At 40.4% G+C, this 19,398-nt stretch overlaps 1 protein-coding gene across 7 annotated transcripts in view; it reads left to right on the plus strand.

Moving 5' to 3' along the window:
• RNF144B (ring finger protein 144B) overlaps positions 1-19,398 on the plus strand; it is an 85,924-nt gene that overhangs the window by 16,508 nt on the left and 50,018 nt on the right. The window contains exons 1-2 of one of the 7 annotated variants that reach the window (XM_048940685.1): positions 17,969-18,505; positions 19,264-19,315. The exons of 3 other annotated variants lie outside the window; for them this stretch is intronic. The gene's annotated coding sequence lies outside the window, so the exon portion shown is untranslated. Of the gene's footprint in view, positions 1-7,770; positions 7,790-17,968; positions 18,506-19,263; positions 19,316-19,398 lie in introns of those variants that run through there. 3 more of the 7 variants (XM_048940688.1, XM_048940684.1, XM_048940682.1) reach the window with 3 other exon arrangements.

The following is a 19,398-nucleotide window of genomic DNA, read 5'->3' on the forward strand; positions in this document are numbered from 1 at the left end:
GAGGGAGAAACAATACAAATTGAATTTATTATTATGGAGTGCAATTTACATCACTCTAGGCAGCAAATTGTCAGAAGGAAGCTTGAAATTATACATCAAAATTAATACAACTGTGCTTTGAAATTGAAAGCTTTTACATACAGACAAACGTTCACACTTGTGTCAAGAAGTGTTTATGGAGAACAACGCGTAGGTTGCGTGTTCAGAAAAATGAAGGGCATTTTTTCCCTATGGCAAGTCAATCATCCAGGAAGCAAACGAGACTTGAAAGACAGGTTGTGAGATAATTGTTTTGTGGGACTGATGTCCTAGAAACCAATGGAGATTTTTTTGTGTTAAACAGTGTTGAGAGCTGCAGAGTAATTTTACAAGGGACGTTCTTTGGCTGTCAATTACCCCATTCCCAATCCTGCTGTACAATTTGTAGCCGCAGGTAAAAATGACCTGTTTTTAGCTCTTGGTGTGGTTGTGCTTAGCAAATGTTCAACCTCCAAGTGGATGTTTTGGAAGTAAATAAAGGTAGTGGTGTAGTGAGCATGCAATTAGAAGATGGATTTGAACTGTTTCAAAAACTCAATTTGTTCTTTCTTTTAGATTCCTTGAACTTGATGACTCAAAATATCCATTCTCTGAGAGGGGGCTGTGAATTTACAAGCAGGAGGGATAACGAAGGAGCAGGAAATCTGCTGCAGACCCAAATTATCTACTAAACCTTCTTCCCCACACATAACTCTGTTACTCCTTGCTGGCACCCACTCGTTAGGAAGATTTGGCAATCCTTCCAGACTTCTTCTAAGTATTGATGCTTCCTCCTCACCACCCACTGTAACCCACCTCCTAGCACTTTCTTCTTGGCTTTCTCCCTGCTCTGCTCCCATTACCAAGTTGCATGTTTCTGGTCCAGATATGAGAATAACATTAGTTAATTTCTTCTAATCCTCAGGGCAGTCGCACTCAGTTTTGCTGGTCTTGCTGAGAAGTACTGAAGTGATTCCACAGAGGATAGCACAGCTGTTTTTCCTTAAACATTGCTGATGTCGTATCAGTCAGTTACCAGAATCAAAGTGCTTTCTTTTTCTTTCAGGATGAGTGCATGGTCTGCCATGAGTGTGTTTTTGTAGTTCAGTTTGCTGCACAGAAAACAAATAAGAGCTACAGATGCAGGACTTTATTAAAATGATGTCTTCTGGGCACTATGTGGCCCAAACCACTGAGATATGGACAACTGTGATATTTCTGCCTTTCATTGCTGATAAAGCACGATGTATGTATATGGTGATTTACAGTAGAAAATGACAGGCTGGAATCTGTTTCAACTGCTGCTTCCGGCTATCACAGAACCAAAGTAGCATAGACTGCAGCACAGCTCATAAAGCTTGCAAAATGGATTTGGCTAATGAAAATGCCAGCCAGGTATCAAATACTTTAGCAAGGAGAAGGTTGCTGTGATATAATTGGCAGTTCACCCCATGAATGCAGTCTAGGATTTAGGGAGAGCCTGTGTTGGCACTAAGCTTGGAAGAACAGTGAGAAGTACACAGTAGATATAAAAATGATTTTAGTTTTCTGTGTCCTGGTTTGTTATATTTGGCTGGGCTTTGTTGGAATACAAGATGGAATACAAAATAAAGTGATTTGGTAAGACTCGAGCTCACTTGCTACTCGGGTCCTGCTACTGTGAGTTAATATCTATGCTTCTTACTTGAAATAGTGAATTTTAATATTTTTAGCTTTTGCAATGCTGGGTCTCAGAGCAAGATTCCAATAATGCTGAGAACTTCAGGAGGAAGCTAAACTGTGTCAAGTAGCCAGGAAAGAACAAGGCTTTTTGAGCTGTTAGAAGTTGAAGGCTTCTGTTTAGAATAGTCAAGTATTTCTAAAATGTGAACTTGTCTGAGGATGCAATACAAAGAACTGTAATTTGTTATCATTTAAATTGATCCAGCACTCTCTGAAGGAGGGATTTTTATTCCATGTTTCATAAATTTTAAAACAAAAACTGTTTCTAGGCAAGGAACATCAGGCAACATTTCTGCTAAAAACATTTTCAGAAGATGCATCACTTTGGCTTTTTGTAAGTAATAAAAATATTATGCCACACTTAATCAGCAGCTATTAACCAAGAACTGAGAGCACCTTCAGAGCTTGTTCATTCTGATTAAAGAAATCCAACCGATGGTTTCACAAACGTAGGGAATCCTCTTTCACATAAATTCCATTTGCTTTAACACGTCCTTTCATTTAGAACACATCCCATTGATGCTGCCCTTCAAAGACATAACTTCTTATCTAGAGGCGAAGGTAGCGTGTTCCTGGATTACAGAGAGGGGAATAAAGAAAAGGGAGGACAATGCTGTGCAGTCAGGGTGTTAGCATTAGACACTGACTTCTGTCAGTAAGAACTGGTGGTAATGATCCAAAATCAATTACTGTTACTTTTTTTTAATGCCAGTAGGGGTGGAAATGCTGGAGATGGCTGTGGTTTGGGTTAAATTTATCAAACTCTTTTCTCTCTAAGCCATATCAACAGCAGTCATTAGTCCTAATCCCCTTTCATAGAAATGCAGTGTATTGATAACCTAGGAAAGTGGGTGTTGCGTGCTACATTTGCAGCTAGGTACGTTTATGTGGTATATATATACATAAATAGGATTATCTCGTATCTAATCACTGTTACCTAAGGGTGATGGCTCCAGATTTTCTGCTCTGTGGTTCGGCTTGAACAGGGAAATTTTATGTGGGCTGGGGTGAAAAAGAAATTTTATTCCAGAGTAAAGCATACAAGCATGCTTTCAAAATGCAGTACATCCATGGTTGTGTCCCTATTTTTCCTCTTCTGCGTTTTATTTCTTTTCCAAGACACAGCCTGTCCATAGATCCCCAGTTAATGCTGGATCCTGTAGACTTACTCTCAAGTATCCAAAACATCCATACTTTGTTGGACTGTGGGTTTCTTCCACAGAGCAAATTTCGTTTTTGTCTCTGTGAGAACAGTTTAAAAATACAAATGCAAAAAACGTTTTGACTGCTGTTGACATCTCTGTCATAACATAGAAGCTAAAGCCATGTTGTATCTCTCATTGACATCACTCTGATGTCTTGCAGTTACAGGGAACAAAAACCACCACAAGCCCCTTTTTTGAGGAATTGTGCAGTGCATCCTGAAACTACAGCTGTTCTGCTACTCTGAGGCTTTAATGGAAGCAGAAGATAGACTTGAGGACCAAAGTCTGAGGCAGCAGCACTAATATTTTTAGATCACTTTCTAACAGCTGTAATAAAATGCAATGCACTTCTGGGCTATTTTCTCTCTCTTGAGTTAATTGTGTGAGTAAGCTTCCAAAAGCAGATGTGGCCCAATGAAAAATAATTATACCAGGACATTTTTGAAAGATGGATCTTCTGATAACTTTGTCATTCTGATGTGTTTCCTGAAAAGAAACACCAAACAGCATCCCAATGTCTTATAGAAATGGCTAGATTTTCAGCTTCTGAGGAAAACTGTGTGTGCAGTCACCCTAACTTCATCCTTTGGTTGCCTGTCTTCCCTGTGGGGATTCTGGGACTCACTGCTCAAACTCCAGCAGCTCTTGCAAGGCTGAGAGAAGCGCAGCTAATGGCTAATCCATTCTGTGTGGCTGCTGCTGGTCACCTGTTGGTACACATTGCACTGCGCTGGCAAGAGCTGGATGGAAGAGGGAGGACAAAGGCTGAGCAGCTGTGTTCTTCCATGGGGACTAAATGTAGTCCATAATTCCATAGGCAACCAGACTTCATTCAATCTGCTGTTCCCAGGATGACTTGGAGAGTGGTAGGTATGCTTCCTAGATGTATTTGTATTCTTAAGATACTATCAAAACTTTCAGTGAGTGGCTGGGTAGTGGAGGGCTTTGTTTTGTTCCAAAGATACGTTTTAATCTCCATTGAAAATGGAATTATTGAAGGCCTGCTGTAGATAGAAAGCCTGTAATTTGTCGGGTAGCTGCACTGGTAGGCATATCTAATCTGCCTAATCAACTGACATTGCCATTGAATAGATGGAATGCTGAAAGTATGCCTCAGCCCACTGGTGATGTAAAAGTGCTTACAGCTAAATAGATTTTTTGTTTCTTGAGATTTATAGCTCACATGTGTTTGCTTCAAAACAAACCAAGTTCAACTGAATAATAATACTGTAACTTAGAGGTTTCTACTGCCAGTACAAATCATGAAGGCAAAGCTAGATTCCTTTTTATGTGCATTTGTACTATTGAAATATAAGTGTTGCTTTCTGTGTTCATATTTCTTCGCAGTAGTTAAAGAGAGGAAGCACAGGCAGTAGTTTTACTGAAAGGAAACTTCAAAATCGAGACTGGTATGGAGTTGCATCAAAAGGGAGTTTCAAAATCAAGCCTGGAATGTGCCTGTGAATAGCCACAGTTTCAGAGCAAATGGCATCATCATTGGTCCGTGTGTGCAACTCTTGTCCTTTTGAATTTTAAAAAGCTACTTTTTCTTACTTTCACTAAGGTAATTAAGAATACTTGGCTGCATATTGTAATACAGAGGAAGAGATATAAATAAAAGGAAGGCAGAAAAGGGATCAAGCTACAATCAATATGGCAAAAATTGCAAATTGCATTTTGGTGCATTTTATGGTACTCAGGATCTCTAAGGCTTTTCTTTTGTTTTTTTTTACAAGTGAGTAGTTAGGAACACCAGCAACTTCCTCCCCTAGCTGTGCATCTCTGAATTCACTTAAAGTTCCTCCTGAACCAGTTTGGTGGAAGCTGAAGATGTAATGTTGCCCTATGAGGAGCGACTGAAAGAACTGGAGCTATTTGGTCTGGGGAAGAGGAGACTGAGAGAAGACCTTATTGCTCTCTTCAAACACCTGAAAGTTCTTACAGCCAGAGCTGGGTTGGTCTCTTCTCACTGGTGACAGGTGACAGGACGAGGGGAAATGGCCTCAAGTTATGCCAGAGGAAGTTTATGTTGGATATCAGGAAAAACTTCTTTACAGCAAGGGTTGTTAAGCACTGCAATAGGCTGCCCAGGGAGGTGGTTGAGTCACCATCCCTGGATGTGTTTAAAAACCATTTGGATGTGGTGCTCAGGGACCTGATTTAGCAGAGGGTTTTTAGAGTAGGGTAGGATGGTTAGGTTGTGGTTGGACTGGATGATCTTGAAGGTCTTTTCCAACCCAACCAATTCTATGATTCTACGTGCTGAAGCCCTGTGACAGCTGGTCCTAATTGTGCATCTTTTTCAGGCATGATGCCTCCTTTACATAGAGGTGCTTTTCTTCAGTCTCCTGATGCCAGACACTATTCAGTTATCACAAAGACTTTTATTTTTCCCTCCTTCTGTAGTATTTGCTGGTTTTTATTGTGGTAACTTTGCCTAGACAGTCTCATATTTTCTCAACTAAACCCCTTTTGTGTTAAGGTAAATATTAAATATAAACACTTCAAAATATTCAGTATCTGTCTTATTCTTGAGAAGCCATTGAATAAATGTTAAGAGATGGTTTTCAGATGGTCTTAGCTTGATAGTTGAACACTTTGTTCAGCAGCTTTATGGATGAGATAGAGTGCAGGAGCAGAGGAAAGCCTAGTTCCAAGTTTCCTTGCAGCTTCCCAGACAGTGTTAGGTGCATGAGTGATTTTGCCTTAGCAGAAGTTGAAAAGCTCATTAGCAGCCATCAGTTTTGTTTTGAGCATATATTAAAACAAATAATGCAATTGTATGATCACATTACATGGCATATGTAATTAACTAAATCTGCAGGTTGACAACATGCTGTGTGATCCTGTCAACATTCAGGCTAGACACTGCAGTCAGCTGTTGGTAGCTTCAGTATAGTTTTATCCAGTGTGGGGCAGTTTTCCTGTAAGGATGTCTACAACTGTGAGGAGCACAGGTGGACTGATCCTGTATTTTCTTGCAGGTGTCAGTATGGTGGGAAGAGGCTGAAAAAAAAGAAAAAAAAGAACTGATCCAATTGGGGCTGGATGGGAAAAAGACAAATTGTTCTCATTTGGAAGGAAGGTGCTTTGGAACCAGTAATGCTTCTCAAGCATGGAAAGTTTTCCTAGAAAAACTGACAACTACAGCAAGTCAGTGCTCCAGATGTGAGGATGCAGGGAGCAGAGTTCCCTCTGTGCTTGTTGGGCATTAGTTACCAGGTAGTATTGGGAATCTGCTACTTGAATGAAGGTAGGCCTGATAATGGCAGTGTTCATGTCAATTAAATGGTTCAACCAGAGTTTTAAAGGTAGAAATGTGTACCCAAAGGCTGGGGCAATTTGATCTGTTGCTGATTGTGTTAGAAGAATCTGGGTCTTTGAATCTCAGGAAAGGTGCTTTGTGTGCCTGCAAGGGGGCTGAGTCAGGCTGCTGGTAACTCCTGTGCACAGCTGTGCCAACCCTCCAAGCATGGAGATGGACAGACAGAGTTTTCTAGGGCCTGGTCTCCGCATACTTCTGCATCTATGTTTCGTGTAGCTGGCCTCCGTAGAGACAGTTTTCCAGCATGGTCTTTGGAACATAGCTTGATTTGTGGTGTTGCAACACTCTGCTTTATTCCTAGCTTCTAAACAGCCCTAAAAGAGAGCTAATCCTTACAAGAACAATTTCTTCATATCATTTTCCAGGATAATTAGTTACCAAAGCTCTAATTACAGAGGCCAGGGAAAGTTCCTCCCAGTAACACGTGTCAATAAAATGGCTTCTTTGTTAAGAGAGGGCTCGCGTTGTGGAGGAAGGATGCAAAGCAAAATGCAAACTGTGCCAGAAACACCTCCGCAGTGAAGTGCTGACAGTATCTGTGTCACCATGAAGCAATCCGAGCACCCACCTGATTACTAAAACAGGTTCTTCACATGTCTGTCTGAAACAGTGAGGTTTTTTGAGGGAGAGAGGGCAGCTGGGGAAGGGATTTGTGGCTAAACTGAGAAAAGTGTAAAAAGGAAAAAAATCTCTCAGTAATTGTGCTTGATCTCAGAGGCTTTCAGCTTCATAATGAAGTTGGGTGAATGATGTTTGAGATCAACTAATGTTGCAGCGTTTCTTGTGGTGCTTAGGTCCAGAAAAGCATTCTGCCTCAGTTTCTAAAATCTGTCTGAAAATCTGTTTTTACAGTGACAAAACGAGAATTTTCCAGAGTTCTGGAAATAGCACAAGGGAAGGTGTGGTCTGAGATGTTAGTGTTTCGTGGGCATTAGGTGTTACCATCAGCAACTTCGTGAGGGAAGGCCTTCAGGAGAGAGTGCCCACTCCTGCAGTCCTCCAGCTGGGAGGATTGCTGCTGCTTTCTGCTTCTCTGTAACTCATTATTGCTCCTTTGTTTTCTGCCAATGTCAGGCTTGCTCATGCTTTCCTGCCTTTTTATGTGGCCCCTTTTGTTTATCTAAAGAACCTTGTTATTGGCCTTGTTATTCATAAGGTAAATATCTTCTCTTCCTTCTGCTTCTTCACTTCCTCCGTGACTTCTGTCTGTGGTCAGCCAACAGTGATGACTAGTCAGCTGTCAGTCAAGAATTTCAGTTATTTATTTTCTTGATGAGGAGGAAAGGAAGCTAAAGAAGACATGTCAAGTATCCTGAATCATTTCACTGTATACAGAAGTAGCTTATGTCTTCTTCCAGTCACACCTTTCCTCCCTTGCTTTTCTTTTCTTGTTTTACAGCTCTTCCTTGTTGCTTCTGATTGCACCTCAGACTGTGACCACAATTCCCTGTGTTGCCTCACAGGGATCCAGTTTGGAGTGGGATACAGAAATCTATGTGGAAAAATGTAATTATACCAGGTTACTTAGTTAATTTAACTCAGTCTCATGAAATATAGCCTATTAGCTTTTTTTTTTCATTTTACTAGTAGGTTAGGAACAGTCAAATAGGTGTTACCTAAAGAAGTTACCTTCTGATGAACCTATGCACACGTTAAAGATGTGTAAAAATGTGAGGTCATGCGTATTACATTTCCAGTAAAACAGGAACACAGATGTACATGCTAACAGAAGAACTGTTGGTTTATCACATTTCACACAGAAAGCCTTTAAGACAGGCAATATCAAAGGCATTGATGTGTGCTATGTATCTCTATAGATACAAACAATCATAAACCACTGCCATATTCACAGGGGGATATTTGGACTTTTGCTGAGTGAGTGAAATAATTATTCTGGAGAAAAGGTGAAAAGATTTAGATTTCTAGAGTGGACTTAGGCAGGTTTCAGGCAGGTAACACAAGGCTGATCAGCCAGGATGCTTTAGGAATTACCTGCCGAAGTCTTTGTGTGTATGAGGTCGTAAGACAGACACCACATGTGCTGAAGGGCGAAAGGGAAGAAAGTGGGAAATTGAAGGAAGAAATCAGGAAGTTATTCAGAAATCAGAAGTACAGTGGCTTTCCGTGGCCTCATGGCTCCTCTGCAGGCATTCAATATTCATTTTATATTAGCATTTAGCATTCAAGCATTTAGAGTGTCTATTGGCATTTATCTGTTCTACTGATCTTTCTTAGTGAGGCCAGATTGATTGAAATAGGCCATGCATGCACTTTGTACTGTTTGAATGATCATTTGTATTATCATCCAAACAAATAAAAGCTATTTCATCAGATCACTGATGCTCACAAAAAAGCTTTTTTTGTCATGACTGACTTCATTCTGTTCGTTCACTTCTGATTTCCCCATTGAACACTTACGTTACTTTGCTTTCTACTTGAAGCTGCTAGCCTGGAAATGCAGCACGTTTTACAGTCTGTAACACAGCGTACAAGAAACCTGGGGATTAGTGATGAAGTTTTATGGGGAATTAAAAATGATTATCATTAAAAATGAACATTAGGTGCATGTTGAGATTTGATTACTTTTCCAAGGTTGGAGTATGCTTCTAGCAATGCATAGAATAAGTAGTGTTTTCTACTGCAGATATTTGTTTGTTAAGTATGTAGAAAGCCTGTAACAGAGGTTCTGAAATTGGCTTTCCTTGGTCAGAACTAGGTAGTCAAATGAAAACTTCTCCTCTTTGCTTCTCACTGTAACGAAGCACTGAGGTAACCAAAAGCCAAAAGCTTTATAGCAGGGGGACTCGAGACTTGTGACTGCAGAGTACAGTGACTTGTGCCATGTTTCTGTAAAACCCTCGGAGGTCTGAAACTGAGTGAAGTGTTGTGCTTATCCTCGTGTCTTAAGGAAGCAGATCATGTGGGTTATGCTGTTCTTCTGCCAGAATGCTTGACAACTTTTCAAGTCATTGATGTGAATAGGCAGGCAGTGCTCTGCTGGTGTTCCTTTTGGGGTAGCATCCAGTCAGAAAAGCAGTGTCATATGCAGGACGCACTAATCAGCACATGTCATAACTTACATTGCCTTGGATCCAGAGGCATATCCTAAGAAATACCTGAAAGCTGGCGTTACTGTTTTATTGTCAAAGTTGAGTAGTACTTAAGCCATACAAACCAGAGAAACTACGTTTCATTTGTAAATTTGCTGTTCTCCAATTTTTCCACATACAAGCTTGGAGCCTAAAATCCACCTTATTAATAGATCTTCTTACCTGAGAAAAAAGCTGGTTTGTGATATCCACTGAATGAGAGAAGTCGTTTTCTCATTGATTTTATTTTTTTCATCAACATACCTGGAAACAACTAATTTAACAATCAAATCCTACAGTATTTTAAATTAAAATAGAATTTTCAGTTGCAAAGATTAATTTGTTGGGCAGTTAATGGTACAGAGACAGCAAGGAATTCATTGGTCATCAGTCTGGGAATACTGTATTAGGAGGGAATCTTAAGCCTTGACATAACACCAGTAACAAACTTTGGGAGGTCTGGATCAGTACAGAGAGATGGATGGGCCTCTTGGCCCAGCTGGTATCCAAGACTTGATGGTGCCTGTGTGTTGAATGTTCTGATTTACACTAAACGACAAAAAAGATTTCTTGGGCACTTCTGGTCAGTTGACGCAGGCTAAAATGATTTCACTGTTTCCTGGAAAGATGGTCAGTGAGCTGAAGCTGATTCTTGGAGTATTTCCTTCACCATCACTATCTCCATTCATTCTGTACTCTGTTTTGTGGACTGGAAATTAACTTCAGCAAAGCATCCATCCAATTTCCTGTAAAACATTAACTTCATTTATTCTTCCTACATGTTTTCCAGTTCCCTCCTCTCTCTCCTAATCCTACTGACACCAGAAGAAATGACACAAAAGATCAGTTGTCAGCTTTCTGTAAAATATTTCATCAAAATGGTGAGTCACTGGGAAAAGATTTGTCACAGTGAACATACACTCAAATATCCACTCAGGTCACCAAAACAAAAATGTTATCAATGAGAGCAAAGGAAGTTGTTATGTTACTTTTCAAACAGTCTTGAATCATGTTTCCTGTCATCTGGCTTAGGGGGAGAGAAATAAATCTTCCTAAAAAAAAACACGGCAAAACTGCTAAAAACTCCAAACCCTTAAATCAATAAGATAAAAACTGTGGTGAAAATTAAATTATCCCCCGCTGTCCAAATTCTGTTTTCATGGACACAGTCTGAATTCTGCATATCACACCACATATTGATACTTCTTTAATCTAAAGACAAGAATCTGTCATTACTAATACTTTCTGTGTCATATTCTAACGAGCATAACAAGCATACTACAAAAGGATGTCAGATGGAGTCTTGGTTCTTCCTGAATTGTGCTGGGTCATTTCTCTGAGGTTTGCTCAGCAGGAAGCAGCATATTTGCTCTAGTTCTTGTCAGCCCACTGAGATACTCTGGCCATTTTTGTAGCTAAAGCTACAAACCAGAAACTGGTGAGACAGTTGTGATCACCAGCAAGGATGTTGGAGATTCTGTGTGACTGGTGCCTGCCATTGCCTTTGCTTTGTGCAAGTCTACTGGGAATTGCTGTTTGTCAGAATTTAGGTTATGCTGCTCAAAAAGCTGAGACGCTAGACTATAACCTGTAAGGTTATTTTAAGAGCTGGTCTTAGGAAAAAGAAAAAGAAAAAAAAGCAAAATATACTACACTGAAATAGCTTTTGGCTCCTTTTTTTCATGCAATGTTAGGAATATTCTAAAAATCTTTTCCTTTTCACTTTTTTTTCTTTTTCCTCCAATATAGCGAATGTATCACGTATAAACCAAAAGCAAGGAGGGAAGGAGAGTGTTATGATCTTTTCATGCTGTTAATTTCATTGCAAGGGAATCAACTGGTTTCCCTTTGGCCTCTGTTTCTCCTTAAATTTCACGTTCCTTGTACCTCCTTGGTACACTTCAAGACCCTGGAAGTTTCTTACTGTCTGCCTCCTGCAGAGGGACTGGCAGCTCACCTAGCTGACTTGAGTCATACAGGAAGTGAGAGAAATGTCAGAGAATGGCTTGGCTTGGAAAAGGCTTAGAGATTACCAAGTTCCAACACCCCTGGCAGGAGGGGGTGTCAGGACTTCTTCCACACAAGTAGGCCAGTTTTTTCTAGTCTTGTACAAACTCTCTTTTCTTTCTCCTGTAAGGCAGCATCCCTGCACATACGACCGCTTCATAACTTGGGAAATTGCCTTTTCTCTAGATCTGCAAATTGCAGGTATGTAGCAAGTTGTCCTAAGGATAATTAAAGGAGAAAAGTTAGTTACTAGTTGACAGAGTTCACTGAGCATACTTTCATCACTTTAAATTCGTATAACCTGGTTGCAAAAAGGTAAAACTAAAGGAAATCTAGACAGACTCAAAGTTTATGCTTGAAAGCTTTGTTTATAGCTTACCTTGTGAAGTGATTCTCTGTGGGAACAAATGTATTGAAAATTTTTGCTCCTGACTAGTTTCTTTTGTCATATCATGGGAAATGTGTAAAAGAATAAGTTGGAGGTTATAGCTAAATTCTACATAAATTTCTTCCTAAGGAGTATAGGGGAAGTAGCAGAGCCAATGGATTTTCACAGGGAAGTCATGCTTAACAAAAAGGTGAGTTCCCTTGGGATTTCTTCTATGACCATAGGTAGGAGAGAAAACACTATTTGCTTGGATTTCAGCAGTGTTTAGAAAAGCAGAGCTTTTGGTATGCTTCCTGCCCTTCAGCCCCTGCTGTCTCATAAAACTTGCCTTTTTTTTTACGAGAGACTCTTTGTTCCCTAAAGGATAGGTGCAGTTTTATGAGAGATTTAAAAAAAAAAAAAAAAAAAAAAAAAAAAAAAAAGGCAGGTAAAAAGCATGTATATTTAATAAACAGGTTTAGCTCTTGGAAGTAGCAAAAGCATAGACTTCAATACTCCCAAATTACAGAGCACATGAAAAAAAATCCTTATGTCAACAATGTGGTTGTTTTTGAGTTCCCACTATATCCTAACTTTGGGATTGTTGAATTTAACAACCTCTTGCACAGTGGCACATGTTGAAGATATTCTTTCAAGGAGGTCATTGTAACTGCTCTCTTCTCTGCTTTGAAATTGATTGAAGGATAAGTTCATGTCGTACCTAAATTCTAAAGAAAGGTACGAATCAGTGGTGTGCTCTGGCTCTGCATGTTAGTCCTGCCTGCTAGGTGTCTAGGGAACACAGCCCTGTCATTGGCTGTAATAGCCATAAAAGTAGGTGCCTCAATCTTATCTCATCTCTGACTTTCCTGTGCATGACTTCAGAAGTTATAGTTAAAGCAGAAAGGTCTGAGCTGAAATGTATTATTAAGCTTCCACATTCCCCCTCTCTCACCTTTTGCCTCCCACCAGAGATAGAGCCACGCCAGGCTAAGGCAAAGCCTTCACCTAGGAGGGTTGGAGGTTGGAAGGAATAAAGCTGTCTTTTAATATTTCCAAAATAGGGCAGCTGAGAGCTTGAGGCAGGACAGAAAAAAAACACTAGAAATGGAGAAGCTAAAACAGCAGGCACATTTTTTTCTTATGACAAGGACAGGTTGGTGACCTGTTCTGTTACAGAGAAAGTTTCCTGTGTTAGCTGCCAGCATGGTTTTTCCCTTTCAGTTTTTAAACTGATTCCAGTATCTGGAATCATTGCAATTCTAGGTATGTTACCAAAATGCTTGGTTAAAAGTCAATGAAATGTGTCACTTTGGGCACATGGTCAAAAGGAAAAATGTCTGTGCATGTCCGTGCCATGCTCTCAGGCTCCTTGTGGGCATATATGATAGAAAATAAAGTCATTTAATCAAGCCTTGAGTTTTTCCCATGCAATCTTTATATATATGCTATGAAAGAGCAAGACAACTTTGCTGTCTCCTCTTGCATCTATAAATTCTCACCTATTGCCTGATCCTCAGAAGACTCATGCAACTCCATGCCTGTATGTGTTATACATGAGCTCAAGAGCAAGGCAGGCTGTCTGGTTTCCTTCTTTTTTTCCAGCAACTCCTGAGGTAGCATAACAGCTCTTCTTGTCGTATGGAGGGTTGGGGTCTATGTGCACTGCTTTATGAGCCAATGACTGGCTCATTCTCTTCCCTTGCCAGAGGAGAAGGTCAAGGGGAAAGATGATGATGGCCTATGGGTAAAATACTCCTAATGCTTGCCGGTCCCAAGACTAGTTGCACTAACACTCCAGAAACGTGCTGTCAAAGCCATCAGCCTTGACATGTAGACCAAGATTTCTGAGCACCCCAACCACAGCTGTCCCACATGGGTAAAGCAGGCTGTCTTTGTGCTGTTTTCTGCTGAGGCTGTGTTTCTTTCATCTAGCACTTAACTTGGTGAAAGAGATGTTGTTGCATTTTGTTAGGAGATGGTCTGCTGTGCCAATGTATTTTAATGATTTGCATTTTGCTTTATTCAGAGCAAGATGACTGTAAGTTACCTCACCACCTTTTTTTGTGACTGTCTGAGACAAATCCATCTGCTTTCAGATCATAATGATTGTAAATGTTCAGTAGAGAGTGCAGCATCACACTTTTTTTAACTTGAAAATAAAAAGCTCATTAGATTTATACTTACTATTCTTTTAAAATAATTTAACTCTGTTTATTTCACTACAAAACACCAACTACTAAAGTTTTAGTATCTTTTAGCTGAGGGGAGTAACAAAGATTTCAAGCCTGGTTTGTTGGAGTGTGACTTGCATACCAAGTCAGATCTGTAGAATGATAGGGTTATTTAAACAAGAAAAGGTGTAATCCTGGTTTTATTGCACATATTCTGAGAAAATCTTGTCTGCACTCAAAATATTACATAGCTCTGGGGTTTTGCACTAACATTTAGTTTCTAGCATCGTTTCTTTCATTTTATAAATACATATATATATGTAGAATAGAGATTCTTTTTGTCAACATGAAGCTAGCACAAATGACTTTTGAGGGCAGAATGCCCCTATAAGATAGGACCCATGGAAGAAAACTGTCCTTAGCCCATGACATCAGGCTGTCACGCTTGCAACTTCCAGATAATATGTATATCTACTGTGCAAAGTCCTGTTTTGTTTTCAGCATTGGTTATGTTACACATCAGTGTCTGTTCTGCATGTGAAACTGTATCTCTTGCATAGACCGATACAGATACTTTTGTTTGTGTGTAGGAAAGCAGATAATTGGCATGCACACTAATAAGAAATAAGAAAGTTTTTTACACAACCTGTTTTTACTTTGTGTCTATGGAAAGCAATTATTTTTCAGAATATTTCCTATTAGTTGAAAAACTGTGAATGAGAATAGTGACAATTCGTGGGTTTTTTTTTTTCCTCGTGGGCTAATTCTGATTCCTTATCTCCAGTTATATGGGTCATTCCAAAAGTAATGCCTCCTGTTTATCTCCATGGAAACTCCAACAGCTACATAGAGCGCAGGAATGCTGTTTGATAAAGCAAATTCTCAGCTGCAGAACACTTTTTTTCAACATAATCACCACCACCATTAGCTGAGTGTTTCCACCAGTGATGAACAAGAGCCTGCATGCTGTGCTAGTAACAATCTGCACCAGCAGAGCTGACCTGCTGTCACTGTCTCCATGCTGAAATGTGCCACCCACCACCTCACTGTGCTCACATCCACTGTTTGGTCTCCATAAGCATTCAGTAAGCACAGATGAATGTCAATAGGTGCCATTTTTTCCCACATGGAGAAATTCAATTCCACACCTTTGCTTCATCTTCACTTCCATTTCAGATGCCTGCTCCTCTGTTGCCGTCTGCCATGTGGTAACAAAACGTGATGGGGTACTGGCAGGAAAGTTCAACCTTTACTGCCATACCACCAACGTGAGCCTATGACACTGTGGGCCGACACAATAAAACAGGCATTACTTTTGGAGCAGCCTTCATATAAGGAAACTGTGTTAGTTTTACAGTAACCCAGTGTTTTCATTTGCTGTTAATAGTATTCTTTCTGTGGCACGTGGGAGACCATTGCAGGGGTCAAACTATTACTTTTTTACCCAACTATGTCATAAATTGGTAATTTTGTTAACACCAATGTGGCTTAGTCATTTTGTAAGCATTTCAAGTAGCTGCAAGGATGACGCAGCAATGTTAGTAATTAACTTTTCTCTCCGTCTGGCGGTTAAATGCAAATTCACTGTGAGGTTGTGATTTGGCATGTATCATTGCAGAGACTCGTAGATTCCCCCACCTCTCTGCCATAAAAGTGTCTGTTAAAAGCATCCAGAAAATTAATCGGACTCTCTCTGTTTTGTGCCTTGTGCTACTGTTCATTGAGGAAGAAATCAAACGGTGTGAGGGTTCAGTGTCTGCCACGACTGGCATTGTGAGACATTCCCTACTTGTGTTTTTTTATTGGTTGGCTCAGAAAGGAGATCAGTCAATGTGAGTTAAGAGATGTAGGCATTTCAGCTGGATAGAACTTTTAGCATGACTCATAACACTTTACACAATTAACTTGCCAAGAAAATGTGCTTCTACAAAACTGTGAAGCACTTGGGCTTGAAGTGCAGCTGGAAGAAAGATCATTTTGATAGAAGAGTTCATAACAGTCCAGCTGAGGATTTTCGGCGGCGGTGGCAGAAAGAATCATCAGCATTGATCGTCTCACATCCTTATAGCTTTAGTTCTGGCACAGTGCCATGGCACCTTCAGCTCTCCTTTGCCATAAAGATCCAGGATAGGCAGCATAGAAGCAAATACAGAACTGAAGACAGAAGCTTGGGAATACCAGCTGCCCACAGAGCATCAGGAAGCGACTGTCCTCCATACAGACACAGGGAGCACTGTTTAGGATTTGCTATTCTCGAAGTGCAATGATTGGTATGATGGCATCTTAACATTTTCCAGAAAATTAAGTGTCTTGAGGAACTCTCCTGATGTTTCTCACCAATTTTGTGAAGTTTAAGGGAAATCTGCAGTAAGCAGTTTTGCATGTTTGTGTAGTCACATAACTTTCATGCAAAGATATACTGAGTAGGAAACCGAATTAAAAATATGATGTGATTTTTGCAACTGAAGCTTTCAGAATTTATCTGCATTTTAATGGACTAATCTAGTTTTGTTAATTTAGAAGAACAGCTCCCCAGATACAAACAGGACTAACCATATATCTGAAAAGATTATTTGTCTTTACTTGCAGTTGTTTTCCTTGGCTGGTGGAGGCTACCGCAGTGAAGCTTGGTTAGTTTTACTATGCCAGCAGAGGGTACCAACCAGATGCCACTGTGGTTTGCTTCCCCACTCTACTTCTGGACCCACCACCCTACCATTTTCCTTACACCTGCAAGAATGACTTGCCTTCTTCATCCTACCTCTCTCTCCACTTTCCTCCTTGAGATAACTGTTCTTTTACTGTTGATGTGCTGTAATGCTGGACATGGGAGCTGAGCAAGAAGACTTTTCTTGCTGCACTTCATCTGTTGCCTAATGAGTACCTGTGTGATGAGACACAGTAGCAAAGGTAGCAGCTGCAGGAAGAAAATACAGGAGCTGGAAGGGAGAGAGGGAGAAGAGAAGGGATGTAGTGAAAAAGTGGTAGGGGCTTAAGCAATTTCATATTGGAACAGAAGATGGAGGAGAACAAACCACTGTAGAGCACTCCTTTTCAGTTATGAACTTGGACACACACATTTTCATGACTGCTCTGCAGCCCAAAAAGTAGGTCTGAATCCCAAGTGTTTGTTGAGTACTGTCTGGGATTGGTGAATGCTGAGGATAAGTTGTTACTGCTATAAAGTGCTCTACTTGCTTAAGTGGCGAGGTTCGTAGCTCTAGGCTGCCTGATCCAACTGATGAATACTGTAGGATCAGTGTGGTCCCACATGCTGGAGGGGCTGGATACTATTCCCTTCCTGCACAGAGAAAAGAATTACACTGATGTCAAATTGAGAAAGATTGTGCTCATTCCAAAGGGGAAAGAGTGGATGTAAATTCAAACAAAGCTGTAATGTTGAGGTGTGAGGAAGCTGAATTAGAGCTATGCAATCTTTCTGCCTTCTCCTTAAATTGACCTGATGCAGCATAATTGTCTGAAAACAGGTAGAAGCACAGCTATGAGCTTCTGCAAACCCCTGAAGAAATGCCTGTACCTCAGTCTTCACAGCGAAGTATTGAAGGCAAAATGCCAGCAAGAATTGCATGAAGTACAAAGTAAACTTGTTTCGTAATTTAAAGAAAATTATAGATTAGCATCTCTACTTGCTTCTCCCCCTGTTTTTCTGCACCCGCTGCACTCTGGTGTGTCTGTACTTCTTATTTGTGGGTGCGGTACATTTCCTACAGCAGGAAAATTTGGGGGGAATTTGGTGCCATGGTATGATACCTCCTCCTGCTTCATTGCATCCACAGGATCAGAATACAGAACTGCAGTATTTCCCACCCCTCTTGCACATCTTAAAGTGTCAAAATGTAGTCTTGTGAGAATAAACTGAGCACAAGCATCATTGCTAAGCACTCAGATTTGAAATCACACTGGCACTGCTGAGTTTAGATGATTTGCTTGTGAAGAAATCACTTTTAGCCCACATTTTTCACAGGTGGAGATAAGCAGAAGTTGCAGTGTTGAAGGCATCGTCCTCCGGTAGTGGGTACAGATCGTACAGACTGCTATCCTGAAACAGGTTAAATGGCAATTGGGCTGTTGCATCTATTGCGTTACCTCTTTCAGTTTTATCTCGCTGGGGCACAGATGGGAGTTACAAGCAGCACGGATATCCAGATAAGAACGTAGGATATGCATTGGCTGGAATCTGACAGGGTTGAAGAAATCACCTGCCGCTGAATTGAGACTCAGATGGGAAGTAGGAAGTGCTGTGCTCAAGCTTCCTGTATAAATAAATGCAGCTTTCCCACAGCTACTGCATACAAGCTGTGACGTGCTTTTAAGATATAATGGCAGCATGCTCTTAATAGCAGGGAGGAGATTATTTATCAGAGTGGCAAAGGAACTGAGAGGCAAGTCCTTCTGCAGTCCTACGAAGTGCACAGCTGTCAGATACACGGAGAAGAGAAAGGGTGTGTGAGAGGAATCTGCCTCTGCTTCTGATTGCAAGCTGCAGTGGTTGTGACATGATTCTTGGGAGCGCTGGAGTGTGAGTGAAGCTATTGAAAAGTCAAACAGCTGGGACTGAATACTACTCTCCTTTCAAGGTATGTTGGAATACAGCTTGCTTTCTATTTTTCCATTATAAGCAAAAGATAATTAAAAAAAGCAGAAAACCAAAGATTGCTTATAATGGAAGAAAACAGAAAAGGCTTTGTTAATAGACAAAGTAAGAAACAGAATGATTAAAGGGCTAGAATAAATGTTACTTGTGGTTTGGTTAAAATCTAACCGTGTGGTTCTTAGAACTGAGGCAAAAAGGAAATCTTGGAGTCTGGATGATTAAAGATACAGAAAATCAGACATCAAGTACTCGCCAGAAGGGTGAAATTACTTCTGTCAGTGTAACTTTTAAAGGAATATGTGTATGAGGGGGTTGAAAATGCTGCAGTATTAGAACATACAGCTGTGTGGAAAGCAATTGCCAAGATGGCATGGTATGTCATATATCTGTTCTAGCTTAAACACAAAAACTCACTTCATACTGAAGATACAGCTTGGGCTAGAGGGAGCCTGAATTAAAAATTTAGATTTCCTTCTGCTTTAAAGCCATTTCTTCTGTCCCAGCATTGTGCAGCTGGTGTCAGGAAGGAAAAACATTCTGATCTGTGTTCTAAGCATTAACGTACACTTGTAATCTGCTTGGGGTCGTAGTTTTTTAGGTAAGCGCTTAGCAAACATGCAATACCTTGTTTCCTAGTAGGCACTATTTCTTCCTCCCCCTTCTCCCCCCTTTTCTCCCCCCCGACTAAGAACAGAGAATAGCATTTACTGGTATGGCACTGCTTTCTCTTTCTCTTTGTAGAGCTTTCCCAGTACAGAGCTTCTTCAGTAATGATGTTTCACTGTGACTTACAGTAAGTCTGTATTTTCTGTAGTAAGAAGGCACTCTGCTCCTAACTGTCTGTGACAATATCAAATATCCTCCTTCAGAGAGCAG

Source organism: Lagopus muta, chromosome 3, assembly GCF_023343835.1.
Source record: "Lagopus muta isolate bLagMut1 chromosome 3, bLagMut1 primary, whole genome shotgun sequence".
NCBI classification, from domain to species: Eukaryota; Metazoa; Chordata; class Aves; order Galliformes; family Phasianidae; genus Lagopus; species Lagopus muta.